A 16,724-nucleotide genomic window follows, 5' to 3' on the forward strand; every position below is an offset into this window, starting at 1 on the left:
ACTTCTTTAAGCAACAAGCAAGGCTATTTTAAGATTACAAAACCTATGCGGTTATTTGGGTTTCGGTGCTATTACGGCTAAATTCGCCAATATCCCTCTTGATGCTGCTGCTCTATGTAGCACAGCATTTTTTTCTTTTTTGGTGTGTTTTTTGCAACTCCTTTATGAAATTATTGTTGCTGTTGCCAGAGCAACCAGGCAGGGTGTGGCAATGCAGATATCAAGATATCACAAAACGCAAGCAAAAACGAAAATGATTAGGATCCGACGGGCACCGTCATTCCTAGTATTACTCATATTTGTTAGACAAGAAACCACCATGGCAACAGTAACTATGGCTTTTCAACCACAACAACAATGGTTATACAAAGAGTGCACTAAGTCACACTGATGGCTAAAATTGAAAAATGTGGAGCTCCCAATGCACCAAAGATCAATGAGAAATCAAGGGTGAAAATATGTCCTTTCCCATTTCCGATATTGAGGCTGTAGGCCAAGGGTTTTTTTCTCTTTTTTTTATGGTATGAACCAGATGCCTTATTGACAGCCTGAAGGGTGTTCCTTCGAAGGGTGTTCCTTCGAAGGGTGTTCCTTCGAAGGGTGTTCCTTCGAAGGGTGTTCCTTCGAAGGGTGTTCCTTCGAAGGGTGTTCCTTAGTGTGCAGTCTTTGGAGAGGGTGAGACATAGTCATTTGCGAGCATAATTTAAATGAATGTAATGCGGTAGCTGAGGAAATGGAACTGTAACCAAATGCAAGAGCAATACATAATTCAAAGAAGCTGAACTAGAGGATGGATGCCCAACTACCCTGAGAGGATGGATGCATGGACTGACTACTTATTCATATTACTGGTAAATTAATACAATATTAATGGCGAATGACAGTAAAGATTTTGAATATTAGACCAAAGAAAGCTGTGAACTATATTGTGAAATCTCACATTGCATTGCTAGTAAAGTGAATTGTCCTTTATGCTCTCCCTTTCCATTCAGCCTTACAGGTATGTGTTTCTCTTGGTTACCTTGTGCCTCTCTGCTGCACCTCCATACACCTGTGCTGAGCTCACTGGAATCACAGCTCTATATGTCACAGCCTGAAGCGGCCGACAGCACTGTGTCGCAGTGTGCACTGGGTAAGGCTTCTCTATCACGATGTCTTTAACTTTGACATATTACTGAGAAAGGGTGGTTCCTAAATAGCTGCAGGTGGATCATGACAAGTAATTACTGTGTGACCTCAGTAATGATGGACTGTCTCTTACCATTCAAGTCAGCATCAGCAGATTTCAGTACACGCCTCAGCCTCTGGCCTGACTGGGCCTCTGTGTGTGCAAAAGCCACTCCAAAAACCAGTTTGAACCAGTTAAAACTGAAACATCCCGTTAAATCCCATGGCCAAGTCGTTTTCCTCAAATCAAGCTTCTGTAGAGAGTTTGGCTTGCGATTTTTACAAAAATTCCCAAGTGTCCGTTTGATGAAATAATATTTCGCTTTCATTGCATAATCTGAACTATGACATAAGATGATTTAGCTTATTCATGGAGGAATTCGAAGAATGGACCTATCCTTCTGACACACCTTTAATGCTTTCCCTTTAATAATAAGCACAGCAAATCACAGTGAGATCACTGCTAATGTTACAGAGGTGTGTATCAAGTAACACGATGTGAACAGGCCAACATGCAAATGCAACCCAAGCCATCTCTGCCATTTTTCTTCACTGGAAGTTGTCTTTGCATGTATCAGAGCTTTCACCATTTTGTGAGTCAAGTGTGTTTATTTCATTCACTCATTGTTTGTTTATTTGTTTATGCATTTGTTTGTTTCTTTCTTTTTAAGTTATGTTCTGTATTTTCATCACCCCCTCTCCTGCTACATGATGTCGCAGACACTTTTATCCAAAGCAACGTATAATTAAAGACGGCTTGGGGTTAGCATACAGGGTCAAATTTCATCCAACACCCGTGGAGCACTTGGGGTCAAGGGCCTTGCTCAAGGGTTCAGCGGTGATAGGATTACTCAGAGGACCTGAACCCACAACCTCCCAGAGATGGGCACAGATCCCCAACCTACTGAACACCACCCCACCGTCCTTCCAACGCACAACAAACTTGTCATTGTGGCATTGTGCCCAGGCCAACATTCACATATGTGGCTCATCAGGTTCGGATGCTTCTCCAGAGATCAGAAGGTTCAAATCCTGTGGTTGGCAGGGTGATCTCAGTGCTGGGCCCTCCTCCCCAGTCACTCCTTTCTCAGTTCTATGCCATTTTGGAGAAAACCATCTGCTAAATAAATAAAATCCATGTATGTATTGTCTCATAGAATTCCTGTTCCACAGGCGTCAGCATTTTAATAACATTCTCTCACATCCAAGAAGCAACTGGATCTGAGAATTCTGGCAGGTTGTGAACATAATGATTGTGTGTATTGATGTGTGTATTGCTGACCCTATGTCCAAAATGGGATCAACCCAGATCACCACCAAGCAACAACAAAAGAGCAAATCAGGAGAGTGTAGCCATAATCCTGGTCTCTACTCAAGCAGCTGTCTGGGCCTTTGTGCTGCACGTCAAATAAAAACTTGACATGGGCCCTACTAATCTCTGTTTTCATAAGAGGTGAGTCCCCTTTTAGCTAAGGGATCATCACCTCTGGAAGATGCTGAAATGATAAGCAATCTGCTGCTGCAGTGTTTCCCAATGCAGTCCTCAAGGACCCATAAACAGTCAACATTTTTGCTCCCTCCCAGCTCTCTAAATGTGGACTGCCAGGCAAGGAGCTCAGAGGGAGCAAAAACATAGACGACTGTGGTTCCCTGAGGACCGGGTTGTGGAACACTGTGCTACTGGAAGAGTAATTGTCATGCGTTTTGTGCTTGTCGGGAACTTTTATCTTTTTTCCCTCAAATGTGAGGTTTTGTAAGAAGGAACCAAACCAGGCGTGAGGAAGGATCAGAATGTCATGTATGTGTTCAAGGTGTTCACTATCGCGTCAGATTCCCTATGTGTTTAGAGCCACCGCAATAGCAACAGACCATGAAAGCCGACCTCAACGGTTTTAATTTTTGTTCTTTTCCCCTAAGGGCATTAAAAGGACATGTTGCCAAAAATTTAAGCTAATTCACATAACCGAAGGTTCGAAAATGTTCTGTAATCAATGTCAAGATTGGACCTTTCCAAGATCAGCATTAGACACCATCGATATGAAAAATTCAGAAGAAGGTACAGAACCACCCACTAAAATGATACTACATAGTGTGTGTGTGTGTGTGTGTGTATATATATATATATTAATTTCCACTAATTTGGCATTCAAATACAGTATATAAATATACCATTAAATCATCGTGTGTCATTCTTCTTAATTAATGAATGGTAGACCTTTAGAGTCATTAAACCTAAAACACAGTTTTTTAAATTTTGAGTTGGTGAAAAGTCATATTTAATTATATTTAACATGAGAATAATAGCTATGTCATAATCCATTCTTCAGCTTCCTAACTAATCCCAGATTACCGAGAGAAAAAAACATCTGGGCCCCACGTGAAGCCGAACAAATGGCTGCGTGAAAGCAAACAAGGGCTGTGAAGGTCCCTCCCAAAGTTGTCCAAATCAGTTCTGTCAACACGCACACCAACTTCTCTTTTTTTGTAGTTTTCACAGGCTTCAGACTGGGCCTGAGCCAGTGACCGTACTCTGACCTTACATCTGGAGCAAGAGTCCAGCCAAAGATAACTGGAAGGGCTCTCAGTCCCCCTGCCTTTTACCCTCCTGCAGGCCAAGCAGCGTCGCCTCAGCCGGCTGCCAAATAGCCTCACTCTCTACTGCCGATGCCCGTCACACACAGTCAAGAAGCTGGGGGTGACTGGCCCCCTTTGCCAGCACACATGAGCCATGTAGCTTCGCCCCCCATGCCCTAACACAGCCTAACCACAGACAGGTAGTCCTGTCACCTTAAATGCCCCATCTCCCTGCTCACAGTTTCTGGAACTAGCCCATCTACTTTCCTATTAAAACATGAATACCTACTTAAAAATGTGAATCTACCTTTCCTTGCTTCTTCTTAGCAAACTCCAAATACCTCCAAATAACTATATATCATTAGCTGTATATAAACCAGCACTGCATAACTGGCGAATTTGATCACTTTGGCCCAGCTGTTTGATTTTCATGCTGTTTGTTTTTATACATTAAATGAGATGGAAAGTGTACATGGGCAACATTTTATTGGTTTCTCGATGTTCTTAAAAACAGGATCCTGTCCATTGTTTTACATCTGCAAAAATGTTGTAAGGAAAACAAGCAAAGAGCACATTGCAGCAGTAATTCTGGAGGAAATAGCAGCCCCATCAAGGGTGCATAGTCACATACACAGTCACCTACTTCGGGTAATTCAGGCTAACCAGCCTAAATGGATGTTTTTCACTTTAGCAGGAAATGAAAGTAAAGGAAGTCTTTATGGACATGGAGAGAACATGCAAAATCCACAACTAAAATCTAAATGCTAAATACTAAGACAGAAGTGTAACAATACAGTTCATAATTATAAATTACTTAAAGGGTTAATTACAATATGAACAGTAATAAAATATATAACAATAATTTATATTGTTATTTACTCTGTAAGAACAGTAGCAATTCATACTGAATCAATGTTGTGCATTTAGCATAGATTTTTCTTGTAAATTTAGTTTCACGCATTTGGCAGTGTTTAAGAATAGTGTTGATGATGTATAGGATTCTATGGGATTTTATAGGCACATTACATCTGCCAAAGATATGAATAGAAAGAACGGAAAATCCGTTACCATCAAAGGGAAAAAAGTTGGTCTGATGAAATACATAAAGGATCTGAGGTTGAACTGTTACTTTTTTCTTGATTAATTGCAATGGCTCTTGTGTTTAATGCCAGCATCTTTCTCAGGAAAACTATTTATCTTCACCACAGTTGCATTTACAAGAATACAGATCAAGTGATATTTAGTTCAGACTGTATGAGAAATTGTTTTCTGGAGTAGCCTCAACATTAGCAGTGAACCAAAGCGGCAAGGGCATCATTTGGACTGTAATTACTAATTACTGTCATTACACATTTGTTTTATGAGCAGGACTCGTCCTTGATAATATACTTAGCCTGTTTTTGGGGCCGCCTGTGATGGACTGGCATCGTTTCCAGGATACCCCCCCCCCCCCGTACTGCCTAGAATAGAATCCATACCCAACCCCTGTAATCCTGGCCAGGACAAGTAGTTAGAAGATAGGTGAATAGATGGGTGGATGGATGGAACACACTGAAGAACATTATGAGATCGGTGTAAACAGGCCAAGAGTTTAGAAATTCCAGGAGAAAAATGACTTCGAGTGACAAACTGAAAAACTAGACATTAAAATACAATCACATGGCAATGCATTGGTTCGGGCACACGAAAACTTAATGGAAGGTTATTTCAAAATGAATTGATTCACATATTAATTAATGATTCACATAAAAATGTGAAAGCAATGGTTAGTGATTTGGTCAATGTACCCCCAAAACCATATGAACATAGTCTGTCGTTTCAACACCAAACCACACATTTGCATGAGACAAATGAGGTTTGAGTGAGATGTATAGTTAAGGATTAAACTCAGAAATATGGCCAGATTTGCATTTACATCCATCCATCCATCTTTAAACTTCTTATCCTGAACATGGTAACATCAGACCAGGAGTCTCTCCCAGGGAAGCAGAGGGCATGAAGCTGTGGTACAGCCCGGACGGGATGCCAGAACACTCCACAGGCAACTTAGAGACACTAAGTCATCTCACTGCCTGTCCTTGTACTGTAGCAGGGGCCCATAGGAGTTCAGGCCATGCACGCTCCAGATACACATACAGCAGAGGCGGGATTTGAACCCACAACAGTGGACATTCGAGGCAATAGTGCTACCCAGTTGAGACACCATGCCATGCACAACTACGTCAAGTAGTATTTTGTGTTAATTGTATTGTGTGTCAAAACATCACAGATGAGAAATGTGTCATATTTCAAACAGCATGACCTTGCTAAGACCAGAAGGCAGTAATAATTTTCCGTAACACTTATCAGTCCTGTGTTACATGTTTTCCGATTAAGAAATAACTGTAATATAAACTTCTCTGATGAGTAACACCACAGCCTAGTATCCCGAAAAGGGTTCATATCCTTTTCCGTTTCTCAGTGTGTCTGGGTTTACTTTTTCCATTGAATGTAATTGCTTCATACTTCTTTGAACTAAATATAGCTGTCTGTTTCCCATATGCAGGTCAAGGCTAATTGGGTCCAGACTGTTATTGTGCAGTAAGATACGTCTGTGAACCTTTCAGTTTCTGATGTTATTATTTGGAAAGTTGCACACTGGTGAGGTGAATAAAAAAGGGCACCTAAATCACTCTGAACTTTACGCGCTTCATTAGTACTAATTTGTATGGAAAAGTCCTACTGCTTCCCACTGCATCTTATACAGCTGGATTTGAAAAAGACATTTCAAACACGGATTGGTTCTGCTTGGTAATCTAGCAAAAAGTGGAAGCAAGCCTCATCCAGTGGTGCTGCTGAAAATTTTGGGCCCAGTTTAACCATGTCATTTTGGGCCCCCAACCCAGAACAATTTAGTTATGTTCCAAATTTTTTAGTTTCCCTGTCACTCATCCTAGATTTCCCCCTCAATCCCCCCTGACTACATTAGTCTGACTGATTCATTAGTTTATTGATACTTCTTATCTGTAGTCAAGTCAGTTGAACAAACCTCTAGGAAGCAATCGGTGTATTCTGGACTGGTTCCATGATCACTTTTCAAAATAAAATATGAATAGGCCAGTGTATAATTCACTCTGTGTTGGCAAAAACACAATTTCCCCCTGCTACAGTATATCGCAGTTCAGCTATCGCACCCCTGCTATATCATGGATTTTTCCCCGACGCATCACAGTTTTCTGCGTCTCACGTACCTTGCTTGCGGTCCGATTGTTGTGCGTAAAATTTTTGTGAACTTTTCATTTTGTTCTAAGCCCTACGATTTAAGGCTTAAACTATAAAAAAAATGTTTATATGGTCTTTCTATATCGTGGATTTTCAACTATCGCTGATCGGTCTGGAATGTAACTTCCGCGATAGGGGATCACTGCACGCCATTTCACCTCTTTGACTAACAACTGAGCTGCTCTTTCAACCGCTGAAAGCAGCATGTTTATCAGAATTTAATTTCCATTGCCTGACCGTGGTTCTAGTGGTAACAAATCATTTCTTCTTTAAACAACTCACCAGTGATTAATCATTTTTCTGTGTTGAGGCAAGACATGGCTTACAGAGAAGAATGCTACCTCCCTTTGAACACTGCCTTTAACACCCTGAGTTTTTTATTGTGTGACATGCAAATGGAAGGTGGTAATCTTTATGTATCAAATTTGTACTGTGTTGTTGCTTTAGAAAGATTCTCGTTACCAGGCTACAGACAGGCGATTTATCAACCACAGTGTTCTGTCCTATAAAAAGTCCTTCTCCATTGTATCGTACAGTTGTAGGTTTAAGGTGCCATGCTTTTATTCTTGCTATTTTGGATGTCAGATACCTTAACTGGCATTATATAAGTAACACCCCTTCGCTGCACTACTCATAACCCTTTCATAAATCATCCATTTGTGCGTGTATACAGTAGCTGTAATAAAGTGGCATCAACAAGTTACACTATATTGGTAAAATGGCCCAAGTTCAGACATTGGGGTTATTAGATGCTTATAATTAAACATTTTCTTATCTATGATATAAAAAATAAATATAATTGGACACTGTGAGCTTCACAGGTGACATTTCTAGATTCCAAAATATTTTAAAAATCAGTTAGGCTGTCAATATTGTATATCCCAATGTACAGCAATGTATCTAGCAGTTGTTATACTGTAATTTATTTATCTTTAGTTATGCATTTATTTTAACAGACTGGCACATTTTTTTCCTATTTTTATACTTCTAACATGAACAGAGTAAGAGGATTCAGTTATTGCTTTACTTGTCATAGTCGCCCATAATTCTGCATTCCATTTGACTTAGAATGACATCACACCCGAGTTAACCACGTTCTAGTACAACTAGCCAAGTTAGCCACTGGCAATGCCAATTCTAGCCAGGTTCATTGTTAGTCACTGTTAGTGATCCTAGTTGATAACAATGCATTGCGTGGCATTTTGTGCATACAAACGCCGTGACAACATGTCCATAGATAGAGGTTGGACAGAACTGTGTGTATGACTGATTTAATGAGACCCAAATAAGACAGAAGTGCAGTGTGAACATTTAATTACTACAGCATTTTACTGTTGATGCACAGAGCATCCATCTTGAATTTTGAGGTCATTATTGTCGAGCTTCCTCCGACTTTCCGAGTCGGAAGTCTGAAATTTCTGCCTAGAAAATTCCAGCTTCCCAGTTCAAACGGAATACACCATAAGTGCCCATGGAGTCCATCACTCTGTGATTCAATAACAAGAATGCATAATACACTAAAAGCATATGCATGTCCATGCTTGAAAGACTTCAGTGTTTATTGTAAGGCTGCATTACAATTGTGATGAATGTATTTCAGTTGTGAAATTCTGCTGCGCATAACACGTATTGTATAGGTGCTGTGTAGTGTAGCGTAGCTCATCCTGATGTGACATGTCCCCTTACATCATCCAGGTTCAACCACAAAGCACTTCACCACCCTCTGTGGGTTTTTCTTTGTCTCCAATTAAATGCCCTCTGCATGATTGCAATGGCACTGAAGCAAAAAAAAAAAAAAAAAAACGGCAAGTATAGCACAATTTCCTTGGAAGCCTAGCCTGTGAACACCTAATCCTAGTGGTTAGGCTATTTTCAATTCTGATTTACTGGAAGAAAAAAGAAAAAAAAGAACACATCCATTGTGACCTCTTTACAGACAAGTAACAGTTCATTTAAAATTTTATGGGAATATCTCTCTTCCGAGAATGCAGTAGGCTCCGCTTTATGTGAATGGAGCTCTTTGATTAATAAAGCTTTAGGATTCTTCATGCTATTTTCTGCCCGATAATGTCATCATTATTGAACACTTTACATAAATTCCTCACTTAACATCTAGTTAGTGTACAGTTTTAAAAAAATAATAATTTTCCGATATACTGTATATGCTGTTTGGTAAAACAAAAAGGCTCTGGAACCTTCCTGGCCCTGTTACAGCTTGTTACTAAACCTTTAATAAGCCTGGAAGTAGCAACTTTACAACCTGGAAGTTTCAACTTCTCACGTTTTTATTATCTGAGGATTTTATATATATATATATATATATTTATTTTTTACTCAGATTACATGCTTGATAATTCATTATATTATACTGTAATGTAAAATGCATAAAGGTGGTAAATTAGCTTGCTCATCTGGTACAGATAAATAGTCCTTGCCTTAATAGGGCACATAATGCATGTCAGACTTAGAAGCTGTCAGAACCAAACAGTTGGTCAGCATCAAAATATTAAAGGCATTTAGTAATGAAACACAGCATGCGTAGGGTTCAGCAGGACTGACACGCAGAGCATTGTGTACTGCCAAACCTCTTTGTTGTCATCTACCACAGCTATTTATAATAAGTGTACCAGCAAGATTTTTGTGATGCCTCTTGAGAAGGATGAAAAGCTCCCTGTCATATAAATGTGGGACTCCAGCAGGAACATTACTTTAAGGCAGATCCTTTCAGGACATTTGGATGTGTAGTAAACTTATTGTAAATGGTGTTCAGGCCTGAATGTCTGCAGCTTCCCAGAAATGACCCTGACTCCCACCCACGCTCCAGCCAAGACTACAATTAAACAGATCAAGCTATGGATTGGGTGGCAAGCCTGTCAACACAGATCCACCAGCCTGTGTTGACAGAGAAAACAGTTACAGAAGACAATTTTTTTATTCCAATATGCCGTATGAAAGTTTAAACAATGGACTTTCTAAGGCATATACTAGTGACTTCGGTTGGCAACAACTTAATGGTAAGAAAATCCAGCAAAAAGTGAACATAGATTGCATAGATATTTTGTGGATGTATATGCATTTTCTTTAACTGATCTACCCTACATATGTTTACACTCATACAAGCATTGCTCGGCTAAGTCTCAGGCCTCTGTCACAAACCTCTTGTTTCACCATGCAGAATGACATCAGTCCATGAGTACATTTATCCACGGGAGAATGGGAGATAAAAATGCCTTTGTTAATGTTCTATGTCCTTTTCAGTGGAGCATTCAACTCAGCAGTCTAACACAACTGTCTTTTTAGTCCTCTGACCTTCAAATATTAATCTTATTTCATTTATCCACAATGCACAATAAAATGTCAGACTTGTACACATTCCAACACAACTGAAATGTTCTTAAATTGAAAACCATACCAAAGTAATACAGATGTGTTTAAACCCATCTTCAAATAAGTCTGTAAGTAGGAAGAAGCTGTAACTAGGGCAGCCTCTGTAAGCTAATGCCACCTCTCTGCACATGACTGACTGCATAAAGTGATCTGCACTGTTTCTCTTCAGTCCTGCTAGATCCAGCTTGAGTCTGAGACATACCCTGCCGCCTGCTTCAGTTTGTAAAGCCCCCACTACCCATGATCGAACATGTTGGGGGGGTTGTGTGTGGCATAGTGGGTTAGGCTTCTGTTTCTCTGGTCAGGAGATCACCAGTTTGAACCTTGACGGAATAGTCAAATCCCTGTTGGGCCCTTGAGCGAGGCCTTTAACCCCCTGAAATGCTCCTCAGGTAAATGGGTCGATCCTCCACTCAGATCTGGACAGTTTGGTTTTCCAGCCCTCTGTCCAGACTGCTGTTGGGTGTCCTCCTTCTAACCCCCATATCACATTTTCCCTCCCCGTCAACAACTGTTGCTACTGTCTCCAACCCTCAATTGCACAAAAACTGTGAAACGCCCACACACACATACTACAGAAGTCGAGAACAGGCATTCTTGCAATAATTTATTTAAACCATTCTTTCTAGATAACAAGATAATTATATACCGTTCTTGGCTACTGTAATATGTGTTTGATATAACCCCTCCCCCACCCCGGCCCCCACAGGACAACTTTTCATGGGTGTCCTCTTTTTGAGCGTTAGTCCTCCACTTTGGGCACATGTGTGCAATAACGCATTATGTAATGAATCTACATTATGTCCAAAAGAAGAAAGTAACAAATTGAATGACGGTAATAATAATGGTGATGATGATGATTATGATGATGATGATAGAGTAATGTTGCAATATAAAATTGGGACGTAGTCTACAAATTTGTAATATTTTTCAAAGTTGTTAAATAATGTGGTGTTATTATATAATGCGTTGTTACACGGTGTGTGACAACGATTTATGTAATAATATATTATGTGATGAAAATTTGTTTTATTTTGTCGAGTTATCGATTGATGCGCCATTATAACATAATGCATTGGAACAAGGTGTCCTCCTTTTCAGAGTCATGCTGGTGGTCACCCTATTCTCAACCGTGTCTGTGTGTCTCTCAATGGAGTGCATGATGGGATATGTGAAATGAAGCATTCCAATGTACATGCAATTTGTAAAAGGTAAATAAAGCATGATTTCATTTTTCTCCGTCTTTCCTCATTGTTTGATTTAGGATCCCTCTTTATGCCTCCCCCCCCCCACCATTTTTCTGTGAACCTCATTACTGTGTCACATGGTTCTATATTCCACCCCCACAGAAGTGATTCTATCAAAGTCAGTATTGTGTGTGGCGTGCAAGATCTTCTGTGAATCACTCAAATTCCCAACTTTGTTAAAGTTCATTACAAATAAGATCCTTTCTGTAGAAATTGCAGAGACGAAACAAAGTACAAAAAAAAAAATCCTTGAGTCACTTTACACTCTGCTCTCAGTGTTTCCAAGAACTGCGAGAATCACTACCATTCTTTTGGATGCCAACAGCAGCATCCATTCAGGTATAGCCACATTTCATTTGCTTATCCACATAACTCCCAAACTTGATAAGCAATTTGAGAAGATAATAGGGCAGACAGTTCTACCTCCATGCCTATTGTTAGACTGGCAAATGAAAGTACAGCGTTTAATTACAACAGGCAGATACCTTGTCTGCTCTCAGCCACATATTTCACAATAGCTAGAGTAACATACAATGGCAATAAATCATGGATAATGGAGGACAGAGATTTGACAGAAGAAAGTCCTTAACACGTAACAGTGTTTCCTCTCCATAAGAGTAATGTTAATGTCAGAAGATTCATGTCAGAGATGAATCTCCTTTGTCTCATGAACAAGTGACTCATTTTAAATTTTAAATGTATTCATTTTTTGTTAGTGAAATGTTTCAGTAAAACAATAAAAATGTAATGTGATATGTTAGGCTACTAATAGGCTAATGAATAATAAATTTATATGCATTGGAAACCAGGCAATATGACAATTAGAGGAATTATGTTATATTGTATTCCACCGTAAAGTGACGCACATATTCCTTCTATCTCGGGGGTAGAGGGCGGTGCCACAAAGAGCATAGGACAAAAGGCTGGGTACACCTTGGGCAGTATGCCAGACAGGGCACACAATCTTTCATTGACTGCAATATAGAGCTAGTCTAAGCGCATGTCTTTGGACAATGGGAGGAATCCTTCATTACACAAACATAGTATGGAAACTCCACTTAGGGAGCAGAGGCAGGATTTGAACCCTCAGCCCGGAAGGGTGAGGTAATGTCACCCACTATGGCTTCGTGTATAAATACAGCTTTTCTTTATTATTACAGGTGTGCAACTGTGTCTTTTTCTACTGAAGAAATGTCTTTTTATTCAGTCTCCTCAATGACTTAAGAGCAACATAATGCAACAAAATGGTAAAACTTTTAAAAGTGGGACAGGCTAAATATTTTTAGTGTCTGTAGATAAGGGTAAGATCTACATAACACTATTCCTGCAAAGCTATTGTTCTTTGCCAGAATCTTAAATGTTCTTTGAAATGTTCCAGAGTCCTTATTAGTACATTGTCATATGCCTCGCCAAACTGTGCTGCCTTTTGCTTCTTTTACTGAAGTATTAAAATTCACAGTATGTTTCCTAAAAGCAGCTCAGCTTAAGAACCCAACTGAAGAATTTGAGAAAGCGGGTGCTGCTTTTATTATTGAATTTTGTATTTTTATGGTCATGGGTGGGGTGGGGTGGGGTGGGGGGGACAAAAGAATGACTGCAGATAAACAAAAAGATTCTGTTGAAGTCTGAGTAAGAAATTTGAATCCAGGCAGTCTGTAGCACACTGAAAAAAGACGGGGAAAAGTAGGGAAAAAGAAACACGTGTGTATAAACAGGAAAAATAAAAAGCATCTGATTCACCCTCCTGGAACAAACACCCCCATTGTCTTTTTCCAGAATCTCCAGTTATTCCATGTTATATTGATCTTGTAAGCTCATACTGACATACATTATGACTTTAGTTGTTCTCAAGGTACCCATGGAGAATGTAACTGTCCTCTCATGACTGGTGAGGTTTATTCAGACCCAGATCCAATGACCTGCATCATCATGCTGCCCAATTAGCATCATGATGTCCATCATGATGTCCCCTGTGCTACAGAATCCTCAGCTGACCTCCGCCTTTCCACAAACACTGGAGCAGAACCACAGACTATAGACACCCTCGCGATTCCGTTTCTCTGCGACTGATTTAGTACCACCTCTCACAGAAGGTGTGCCCACATGTGCGGTAATTTGCTGCAGGAACCTTCCCCTGGTACTTTACAACCATACTGTGGGCTTTTCCCAAAAATAAAGCATACTGCTGTCGCAGATGCACTTTTATCCAAAGCGATATACATTCCCGAGAAAGCAACGTCAGTCCCTGGTGAACAAGGGCATCGTGCAAGGCCCCAAGGGTCACCTTTCAGCCACTAACAAAACGTTCTAATCTGCTAAGCCACACACTGAACAAATAAGACTTTTTTATGGACCAATATATTGATGACTAACCAAATAATTCTTGTATTACATTATTCTTATAGAATGTTTAAATTGTGCTTAACATGGAAAAAGATGATGCTGTCTTTAGGCTTTTCGCAAGGATTGGCAAAGGCATGCTTCTCTTATACTGATTGTATATTGTACAAGTGGGTAGGGCAGGTGGGGGCCTGAGACAGTTTGGGAAAGCAGGGCTGAGCTTGAGTCGCCCTGCGAGATTCATTGTTGCTGCCAGAATGTAAACAAATGATGTGGTTTTTCCACTGAAGTAAGGAAGGCCTTTCACAGGAAACTCATAAGGATAAAGCATAATATGTTTGCTTGTGTAAATATGCCTTTCATGCACAAAGAGAAAGCACAAAAAAATGACTCAATGAAAGCTTGAAATAATGATACTTGATCATCACTAAAATGCCTAATTAAATGACTAAGTATTCTGTTAAAATAAGAAGTAGCAGGTCAGGTTAATGTTAAGGATCATATTATTGTACAGACATAATCATTTTAAATGACAGAAGATATGTAATTGAACCATAACAGTACATGATACTATTGTTGCATCACAGGTGGGTAGAACAGACATACAGAAAAAATAAATGGAGGAATAGTGCGTGGAGAGAGACATTGTACTTTAAATGTGTTTAAAAAGTCAACTAAAAAGCAAATTTCTTAAACTCAGTCGATATTTGTTGCTGATGTTGGTGTTGTTGTTTTTGAGATGAGACCACCAATGACCTAAAGTCAGGCTTTCTCATCGTAAGGTACACAACTGGGAACCAAAACTCATCCATCCATTTTCTGTAACTGCCTGCCTGAATCAGGGGTTCCAGATTCTATCCCAGAGGCTACGGGTGCAGAGCAGGGAACAACCCAAGATCAACCCATCGCAGGGCACACTAAAACACCATTTCACGCAATCCGACCTTTGGTAAATTTCCAAAACTCACTAAGTCCACAGATGCTTTCTCTAACATTTATCCCGTGGACTGAGTGGGTTTTGGAAATTTGCACTGGCCACTGCATTTCAGCCTGGCTCAGTCACTGGCTCAGTGACTGGCTCAGTCACAGACTGCACCTTTCATAGCCTTAAGCATGCCATCATTCCTCTTCATAGTGGGACCATTTTTACAGAGGCAATCGAGATGCTGCCACCAGGAACTCCCTGCAGGTGACTCAGCAGTTTCTCTCAGCTTTATCTAGCTGGTGACTGAAGAATGTAACCAGTCACTCCACTCCTTGTACGTGGGAGAACACGACTCCTATCCCAGTGTTGCTGGCATCAGTGTCCAATAGAAATTAAGGTAAATGCAGCCTTCAGGCTAAGTGAAATTCCATAAGCCAGAACCACCCATTCCCTTTGGTCGTCGGCTGGTGCAGGGTCCGGCAATGTCAACAAAGTCTTGGAGAAACCATCGTTAATAAAAAGCTCATCCCAGGATGTTCCTCAGCTCATTGTAGTGTTAGCCAATCCTGGACTGTGGCCTCCTTCACCTGGCATGCATCCCAACACTGCCATCAATGGCATGTCCCAGGTACATTACTTATTTCAACGTCACTGGAGCAGAGGGCACTTGGAGGGGGTCCGCATGAGGGCTGGCCTGCAGTATAGCTGTAAAAACTTTCTGCAGGTTGTCCAGCATCTAATTAAATCCCAGAGGATTCACTGGCACCTAAGTAGATAATACATTGGCAGAACCTGTTTCATAAATCACAGAAATGTTGATGAGACATTGCACAATTCAAAGGGCATCACAGAGAAGTCCTACAACCCCTAAGCCAAAGTGAACGCTGTCTTCTTCTTCAAGCCAGTTTCCAGGGCCACCTGCCAGTACCTGCTGCAGAGATCCAACAAGCTTAACCAGCTGGAGCCAGTCAAGGAGTCAAGGGCATTGCTGATCCACAGAAAGTGGTACGAGTCTGCTTGAGTGATAGCCTTAAACTTACAATAGTTTGCGAAGAATTTCCAGTTACAGTGGACAGTAAGAGTGACTCATGGGCTGGCCAGATTCCGATTACTGCCGCCATCTCTCAGTCCTTATCCTCGACCACCTGCCTCTCTGCCTATATTGTCAATCCGTGACATGGAAGTGACGCTGTGGAATTTCTGAAGAAAGGGCCCCCAAGATGGCCTGCAGCAGCAGCAGATCATCCTATACCTACTCCAAGTCGTCAGAGTAGTCCTGATGAACGGAGGTCAGCTACCAAGGTTCCGAAAGCATGCCCTTTCTCCCAACCTCTGTTCACCAAGACCTGAAACAGCTGTGTTAGATACAGTGCAGCCCGGGCTACTGCTTAAGAGCCTGTCGCCTCTTCAGCAGTTGGTGGCAGTCTTCTGGTCACACTTCAAGGCCAAGACCAGGATTACCCTGCCTTCAAGGCTAAGGCCAGGTGTAAAGTCATATTCTTTTCCAACCTCTGGCGCTGGACTGCTGGCTTAGTCTTCTCCATTTGAGCTAATTCCTTCCAGCCAGCAGTGTCTCTTCCTAGTTCAGACTCCACCTTTTCCATGCCAGTGGCCACTCATCTGCTCGCTTCTTCTTCATGCTGGCCTTTCTTCATCCCTGAGACTTCCTTAAGGTGATCAGCAATCTAACACTTCAAACCCATAAGGGTGGGGGGAGGCATCTGCACCTCCTTTTCGGGGTCGGGATTCAAGTTCTGACAACTGCTGGATAGAACTTCTGATGCTGCTTTCTGAGGGTGATGTAGTTCAGTGGGACAGTGCAC

General features: G+C 40.9%; 1 long non-coding RNA gene across 2 annotated transcripts; it reads left to right on the forward strand.

Moving 5' to 3' along the window:
• Positions 1 to 702: 702 nt before the first annotated feature.
• On the forward strand, positions 703 to 5,999 carry LOC111853539 (uncharacterized). 2 transcript variants are annotated; one of them, XR_002840469.2, is made up of 3 exons: positions 703 to 851; positions 993 to 3,223; positions 3,656 to 5,999. It is a non-coding gene; the product is annotated as an uncharacterized lncRNA (long non-coding RNA). The 2 variants fall into 2 exon arrangements; XR_002840470.2 differs by having other exon boundaries at positions 993 to 1,132; positions 3,085 to 5,999.
• The last annotated feature ends 10,725 nt before the right edge of the window (positions 6,000 to 16,724 follow it).

The sequence above is a fragment of the Paramormyrops kingsleyae genome, chromosome 10 (genome assembly GCF_048594095.1).
Source record: "Paramormyrops kingsleyae isolate MSU_618 chromosome 10, PKINGS_0.4, whole genome shotgun sequence".
In the NCBI taxonomy this organism is placed as follows: domain Eukaryota; kingdom Metazoa; phylum Chordata; class Actinopteri; order Osteoglossiformes; family Mormyridae; genus Paramormyrops; species Paramormyrops kingsleyae.